Consider the following 8,614-nt stretch of genomic DNA (forward strand, 5'->3'; position numbering starts at 1 on the left):
GCAGCGACGTGGGCGACTGGAGCCCTGCTGTGCGGGTCCTGCCCAGCCAGGCACACAGACGTGCCAGAAGGCAGCAGTGGGAGGAAGAGGGCAGTGCACCAAGAGGCCATCTGGACACACAGACTCGGAAGGGTTCCTGAAGCCAAACAGCGACTGGAGACCAGCTGAGCCATGGGCGTTTCCTAAAGGAAGGTGCCTTGAGTGGGAGAAGGGGTCCCTGGGCAGCCTGGAACTGAGCGGGCAGAGGGCGGCCCGGTGGTTTTTCTTTGGATGTCTTAGACAAACATGCTTTGAGGCAGAAACCTGCCATTATTTCAGGCTGTATTTACTTTAAAATAAAAGACTCCCTTTCCTTTCCACTGGGCTCTGTCTCGAGTTTCTGCCTATTGGCGATGAGTGGCAGGGCCCCACTGGTTGTTTGGTTACAATGTCTCCCTGCGGCCAGATGGCAGGGAGAACCACTGATGTCCCTGCCCCTGATCATCTCTACATATCGAGAACACAATCGAATCATCCCCGGACCTTTCCTTACAATGTGTTTTCCATTGTTTTCATCGTTTTCTAAATATTTCCCTCCTTCCTCACGTCCTTTTGAAAGAGATGCCCCTGCATGTTTTTCCTTCTTTTTCAATGGCTGAGTAATATTCTATTATGTATTTTATATGTAACATTGTATACATGGCACTTTCTGTATCTATTCATCTGTTGCTGGCACTTAGGTTGTCTCCACGTCTATTATAAATTGTGCTACAGTGAATACGGGGGTTCAAATATCTCAACACAGTGATTTTCCTTTGAATACACTCCCCAGGGTGGGATTGCTGGACCGTATGAACCTTGAAGGCATCATTAGAAGCGGAGTCAGTCAGGCAGAGAAAGATAAATATCGTATGCTCTCACTCGTATTTGGAGTCCCAATGTAACCGAGCAACCCGAGCAGTAGGCAGGCCCTACTGCTTGTCACCCATAGGCACCACCTCCAGCGACAGAGTCCAGTAGAGAGAAAAATAGAATTTTTTATTTAAAATATGCACTGCAGGTTTCTGGATGGGCCCCCTGCCCCTGCCAGAGGAGCACGTAGGCGGCTGGCCGGTGGCCGCTGTGGTGGCATTCCAGTCTTGCACAGAGCGGAGGGATGCAGGGCTTGCCGCCCGGAGGTGCCACCTCCTGGGACCTGCTGGCCCAAGCCTCCTCCCCACCCTTCTGACCAGTCTAGTGCCCCCAGCACTCCTGGTCAGGCCCAGAGCAGTTGGGGAGGGGTGCAGGGCCTGCTCCCCAGCTGAACCGGGGCCATACAAAAGTCATAGACGAAGTGATCCGATTTATGGCTACCACAGAGGATGGGCAGAGAGGGAATTGGATGAAGGTGGTCAAAAGTATCCACTTGTGAGGTAAAAAAGTGCTGAGAACGGAGGGTACAACACAGTGACTCGAGTTGACACTGCGGTGTGGTGTATTTGGAAGTTGCTAAGAGTACATCCCAGAAGTTCTCATCACAAGGGGAAAAGATTTTCTTCTTTTTGTATCTGCATGAGGTGATGGATGTTAACACAACTTATTGTGGTAATTCCTTTGCAGTGTACGTAAGTCATTATGCCGCACACCTTACGCTTGCACAGTGCTGTGTGTCAACTTTATCTCAAAGTTGAAGGGACAAAGAGAGAGCTGCCCTCTGGTGCGGCCGGTTCTCAAGGGAAAGGATAAGCGAAAACACGGGCTTGGGGTGTAATAAAGGGAGCATCATAGCTCTCGCATCAGCCCCAGACAGAACTAGAAAGAAACACAAGCCCTTCAGAAATTCTGGAGCGTTTGCTGTGAGGATTCCTCGCAGCCAAATACAACTCCGGTTCTTCTGGCTCAGATTGTGGCTAACGGTGAGGCACCTCTTGGCACCGAGATGCAAGAATGTGGTTTAGGCAGGGGTCAGCCACCTCCTTGCACATATGAAAAAGGATGGAGATTCAACAAACAAGAACGTGACTAGGGCTGAACACCACCTAGGGGTCTTCCTGCTGCTCAGTCTCCTTGTCAGATAGGACAAGGGTCTCAAGGTCTGGGAGGTCGCTACTAAATGCTGCTCTTGCTAAATGTTAAAATGCAGCACAGTATCTTGTAGATGCAGCTGTAAACAGGATGAGCTTGACAGGAACCCAACCAGATAAGGTAGCCAACTGCAAAGAAGAAATCAACATGTAATGAACCAAATAGAGTATTTAAGCAACTGGCGAAGCCTCCCTTCCAGGGACAGAGCTTTGGACAGGAGCTCCTGTTTCCTCCACTTGCTCAAAGCAAGTCAAACTACCTGACAACAATCACATCTCATTCTTTAGTAGACCACCCCAAACGGTGAACCCCTTGTCACCCCCACCCAGCACACGCATGTGCACACACATACTTGTCCTTGCCCCCCCACCCCCTCCTGAGAAGATAGGGGTCTTCTCTTTTGCCACTGGTTCTGAGATGATTGTGTCTGACCCTCCCTTTCTGAAGTTAAAGAAACACCCCCACCTGAACAGTCTCCTAAGCAAGCACCCAACCCAGGGAGGAATTTCCTGTGGAATTTTGATTGTCAGTGATACCAGTAAAACCAGTAAGATTTTTTTTTAAGGAAAATGAGCGATAAAGTCCAGGAATGTGTTTGATTTTCAGTAACAGCCTTCCTTGGTATTCACTGAAATGTCTCTAAGTTTTTGTCTCTTTTCTTTATTAAATAAATCATCCTTTTTTTTCCTTGAGAGCCTATCCTACACAATCTCTTCCCAGCCCCCCTCTTTCCAGTAGATAAGCCCCCAGTCTTAATCTTGCGTGCACAATTACAACCCCACTTAGGAGGGGTAGCAGGCTTAGGAAAAATGACAAGGTTTCAAAAGGCAGCCCTGGGCTGTAGCAGACAAAGGAGACAGGTGTCCCCATGGCCATATTCTGCTCCATGCAGGGAAGTCACCTCTGACTTCCTCTCCCAGACGGGCAACTGAGGGAAACCCTGAGTCACTCAGTGACTCTAGCGTGGCTGTGGGAGCCCAAGATCTCTGATGATCAGTCAGCCACTGCCATGAATGAGAAGGTACAAGGAGACCGAAGGGTGTAGGCTCTCGTGGAGAAGGCAGGCGAGTCCCGCAAGACATGACCCACAAAAAGCAAGGGCAGCCCTGGCCGGGGCGGCTCAGTTGGTTGGAGCTTGGTCCCGTAAACTGAAAGGCCACAGGCCCGCGCACACGCCTGGGTTGCAGGTACAGTCCCCACCCTCTCAGAGCGCACATGAAGGGCAGCTGATCGTTTCTCTTCCCCTCTCTGGAATTAAAACAAAAAAGCAATGGCTGCGTGTGCCCGTCTGTACGACGGCCCCTTATGACTGTTTGACTATGGGGTACCCTCCCCTCAATACAACCGAGTGGCTGTTTTCTCTGCACACCAAGTGAAAGAATGACACAATAACCGCGAAGTGATTTTACTACATTCTGTCCTGAGTGCAAATAGTTCCCTTCTCTCTTTTAAGTTGATGCGTGTGCGGGAATTGTTTGGACCTTGATACACAAGGGTTTTCATACGCCCGACATTTAGGAGAAAAACCACTTGCTCCTGGAAGGTTACCGGTTAGTTCCTTGAGGAGCGTGTTGCAGGCTGCCCCTGAACTGGTGTCTCCTGGATTCGAGTCTTTTATGACCCAAGTAAACTTTTAAATTGTTTTATAGCCTCAGATCTTTACTGGTTAACAGGATAACTACCTTTTGCCTACCCAGGCAACTGGTGATGGACAGGTGGCTATTCCGAATGGCCCTGCCATGAAACATGTGTATGAGGTATGTGTGACCGTGTTGCCTTTTGTATTTTTCAAAGAAAAGCAAATAAAATATTTTAATGAAAATAAAGATGTTAACCATATACTTCAAAAACCTGGAAACGACAGGCATTTTCTACAGATAATGTCACTCTTCTGTAGAGCTAAAAAAAAAAAAAAAAGAAAGAAAGGAGGAAGGAGAAATCTGACGTTGTGTACGGAGACCGAACTGGCAGCCACCCACAGGGACGTCCGGCCAACAGAGCAGAGCGGTGCATTTTTTTCCTGGAGTTTGTTTCAACATGTAACATTCAGTAGAACACATGCCAGTCTTGCATTTCATCTTAAGTCCAAAAGATCTGGCCGCACTGGGTCCCGGATCCCTCGCTGGCCTCCAGAGGCGGAGCTTACCACTGCCCGGGCACCACCTACAGTGCTGGCCTCTCCCTCGCCTTTGCAAAGTCTTCCTCTCACTCGGTCATATTGAGCCCCCCACAAGTTTCAGTGGATGTGTCTTTTTACTTCACTGGAATCACAACAAAACTTTAAAATCCTTCTACAGAGTAGCCCTTCAAATAGTGAGGTCACAATCTCTCTTTTTTAAGCCAATTATATTGTGGTGTCACTTACCCATAATGCTCACATTTTTAGTGTATGGTTCTATGCACTTTTGAATTTTTAATTGTGGTTAAAAAAAAAAAAAACATGGAAAGCTTTCTGTCTTAACCATGGGTTGAAAGATGAAATGAGGAACTTCCTTGTGACAGGTGACTCAGCTCGGATACGTAGGGCACAGCGCGACAGGCCACGCGTTGGGTAGGGGGAGTAGGAGAGCCACCTGTCAGCACAGGGCTGCGAGGCTTATTGTTTATAAAACTTGGGCCCTCGGTAATTTGTGTTTATTAGTTTATTTGTTTACAATATAACGAACACTCCAACACACGAACTCGCTCTTTCTCACAATTTACATTTCTCTACTGCGCCCTGCCCTGTCCTCTGCATTCTCCTGTCCCCAGCGCCCCCAGCGGGGTGGCTGCTCCTGGGCGTCTGTGCCTTCCTTCTTTCCCATCAGGGATAAATGGGGGAGGGAAAGAGAGATGTATGCTTAACCCGCGTGCTCGGTGGGGCTTGTATTTAGTCTTTATAACGATGGCATTATTCTGTGCACATCTTTCTTTCTGGAACTCGGTTTTCCTACTCATCATGGTTACGACGACTCGGCAAGGTTGCCCCCTGCAGATGTGGGTCCCTCGCTTTCGTTGCTCTGGAACATTCCCTGGTGAGGATACGCCGTGTTTTACGTTCCTGCTCCCACCAGTGGGCACAGAGCACGTGACCAGTTTTCGCCAGACGAACAGCGTTGAGGCACGTCTCCTGGGCTCACACACAAGCGCATGAACACTCAACCGCTGGGATAAGGCTGAACTGCTTACCAAGTGGTTACACCAGCTCACACCTCCTCGACCCCCAGCAATGGGTCCACTTCGATGATATCTGGTAATCCCAACATCTTAATTTTACCAATGAGTCGCCTATAAAAATGACCTTATTGCGGTTTGGGTTTTCATTTCCTGATGGACAGGGAGATCGGGGATCACTCCATACACGAGCAGGCTAAAGGCGATTCCTCCTCTCAGAACTGCAGGTCATGCCTTCTGCACTTTTTCTATTGAGTTATTTGAGTATTTCTTCTGGGTCCGTGCAGGTTCCTTATCTTTTTGGTCTAATTCTTTGTCGATTATAAACTATGATGACTGTTTCCCAGCGTGTGACTTGTCTTTTCACTTTCTTGAAGGTGCACTTAGATGACCAAGGTCAACGTTGAACAGGTTGGCGGAGGTAGCCACGATTTTTTAAGGAGTAGGGCACATGGAAGGGGAAATCCCTCTCTACCCCAAGGATAGAAATGTACATAAGCCATCCATTTAGTTTTTTTATTTCTAAAGTTATAGTTTTAATTTCCAGAACTTTCATTTGTGGTTTTCAACCCAGTCCCACCAAACTGCGAACTCTGTGAGGGTGGGGGCTGGGCTGGGGACCTCACTGGTGGACCCTCAGCATCTGCTCAGGAGCAGACAGCCTGAGGATGCTCCGTGAAAATCTCAATTACGGAGTTGGCACAAATCCCAAGGTAGATGTGACCACTCCCTTGGAGTCAAACATGGATCCCGTGCGTGTGCCAATGGGCCACGCGTGCCACTGTCAGGCAGACCAGGAGGAAAGGAGAGGGTGGTGGAAAACTGGGGGCCGAGGCCCGTCCAGGTGGAGCTTATTCATCTCCACAGGTCTGGAGCCCAGAGAACTCTGGGGGACCTGAGGCGGAGCAGCTGCCTGGGACCCACTGACACCTGGGTGTGGCACTGGGCGGCGTAGAGGTCAGGTGTGTAAGAAGGCTCCCACCTGCTGGTGCAGGTCCAGGTTAGCTTACACGGTGAGCACTGTGAGACACGCTTCTCCTTGTTCTAGCAGTCACATCTCAGTTCTCTGGTTGTGCCAGAAAAGCAGAGGGTTTGAGACCATTTCACCTTCCATAGTATGAGGCCCTGGAGCTCCTGGAGGAGGAGGCAGAACGAGGCCGTGAGACAAGATTGTTGGCAAAAAAAGCTGAGAGCGACAGATCCTGTGTCTTCCCTGCCTTTCGGCCCACTCCAAATCGATGCTTGCGGGGTTTTACATCTGCAAATACCTCACTCCCTTCCCCTCCACTTCCCACACTCTTCCGACAAAGGCAAACTATTTCCCTGGAATTTTCCCTGATTGAAGGATAAGACAGTAAACCTTGAAGTCTTTAAATTGCTCATTCATTCACTGCTTGTAAGGAGCGTGTGACTTCCTGCAGAGAGTGGGGGGATTCTTCTATACATCTTGTAGAGTTTTGCTACATGAACACGAATACTTGAATATACCAATTTGCAACGAGGCATAGGTTGGTAGAGTGAAAAAAGAACAAAATGAATTTACACCAGAGGTTCTAGAAGGTGTAAAGTGTACACAAGACAAAGATGTTAGTGGAGAAAAAAGCATAAGAAAGATGAACCAAAGGAAGGAAAAGAATCTAGGAAAAATCAGGTGCATGTGTTCAGCTGGGGAAGAAATGTGCTGGACCCCCTGTGTGGCCGGGCGTGGGGTGGAGCTGCCAGGGTGGACTGCAGGGGGCGTCCCTCACTTTGGGCCCCACTTAAAGGGAGCAATACAGCCAGGGCAGCTAGGGCAGACTAGCTGTTTCACGTGAGGCCTCACCCGAGACTTTGACAAATTCCCAGCTGTGGGCCAGGGAACGCTGTTCTGTGGTTTCAGAAATTCAGATTGCTGCCCAGCAGAGGTGGCGGCAGCGGCTGTGGCTCTGAGGTTTCACCAAGAGGTTCCTGGTGGGAGGCGCTGCTGGGTGGTCATTATATTTTGGAGGGAACAGGCTGAGAAGTACACAGGCTGCTACATAAGTTGTTCTGAATGTTCCTGAAACACCAGTAACATGTCTGGAGGACGGACTCCGAGTGGCCTCTGAAGAATCTGGGCTCAAGACGTCACTGTGGGCTCTGAATGGGTGCTGGAAGTGGATATGAGAGTGGGAAGGAAAACAGAGCCGCTCCCTTTCTGCAGCCTATGGCTTCCAAGGGCACCAAAAAGAGACCCCAGTCACATCTGGAACTTGAGACTGAAAACATGGGTGCTCATCTCGATGCCTGTACTGCCAGAGAGCAGACTGGATATGATGCCAAAGCATTTTCTAGTGATTTTCCAAAAGCTGCGGAGATTCTTGCTGATAGACTACAAAACAGCACACTGGGAGAGGCAGAGATTGAACGTGAGTTGTTTTTGATTATCTTCATGCTACAGTTTATCAAAATACTGCAGTTGGTCAGACGATTTTTAGACCCACTGACAATATCAAGTCTAGAAACTGTAAGGACGCGGTGGATGATGCAACCGCACACTCTACTGGGCCAGGGATAGTCCTGGCTGCTGCGGGACGCGTTTCCCAGGGTGAACGGCCCGCGTTAGCGACCTTTCATTCTGGTGACTCTACGACCGACTGCACACGAAGGAGAAGTACTCACTCTGCCTCCCCGCAAACTCACAAGAAGTGCGACTGGAGGGAGAGATGACAAGATGCCCTTGGCACGCCCTGCAATAGCCATGAAGCTGTTGGTGGGGCGTGTCCAGGTCTGCCTCGGGGTGGCAAGCACACTGGTCACACCTGGATCGCTCTTTTGGAGGAGGAATGACTTTGTCTGGCCAGCCGGCCCAGCCCCCCGGTCACAGCTTCCAGTCCTTTGACACTTCCTACAGAGACACGGGATGACGGGGCATCTGCTTGGCTTGTGGACCAGCCACTGCTGCAGACGTGCTGCGTGTTGTTCCCAAAGAATGCATGTGACTCTGCACAAATGTCCCTGAAAGGGAAGCCGCATGAGCCAAAACCCTTCAGAAAACAAACATGTTGTTGCAACTCGGTGGCTCCACTCCAGCTTGTGAAGATATCAGTAGGCACATGTTATGCTGGAACAGAAGAGCTCCCATCCCTGAGCTTGAAGCAAGAGCTGATGCCATGAATGCCGAGACAATTCGAGGCGCGTGGACCGGATGTGCGGAGGAAAGGGGTCCGCTGCTGTTCCGCGGCTGAGCAGCTAGCAGCTCTTAACCGCGTTCGCAGTAACATGTGCTGGCCTCACGGTTAAAAAGCTAATGCAAATATTATATTATAGACATTATATATACGATACTATAAAATAAATATGTATATTCTCACATGTAATCTGAATATATATACATATATTCATCCATTCGTAAAGAGTCTGAGGAATCATTCAACCTATACCCACAAGAGACTGTGTA

At 49.3% G+C, this 8,614-nt stretch overlaps 1 pseudogene; it reads left to right on the forward strand.

The window, feature by feature from the left end:
• Positions 1 to 5,583: 5,583 nt before the first annotated feature.
• LOC112296394 (mitochondrial-processing peptidase subunit beta pseudogene) lies at positions 5,584 to 8,402 on the forward strand (annotated as a pseudogene).
• The last annotated feature ends 212 nt before the right edge of the window (positions 8,403 to 8,614 follow it).

Source organism: Desmodus rotundus, chromosome 10 (assembly GCF_022682495.2).
Source record: "Desmodus rotundus isolate HL8 chromosome 10, HLdesRot8A.1, whole genome shotgun sequence".
Lineage (NCBI taxonomy): Eukaryota > Metazoa > Chordata > Mammalia > Chiroptera > Phyllostomidae > Desmodus > Desmodus rotundus.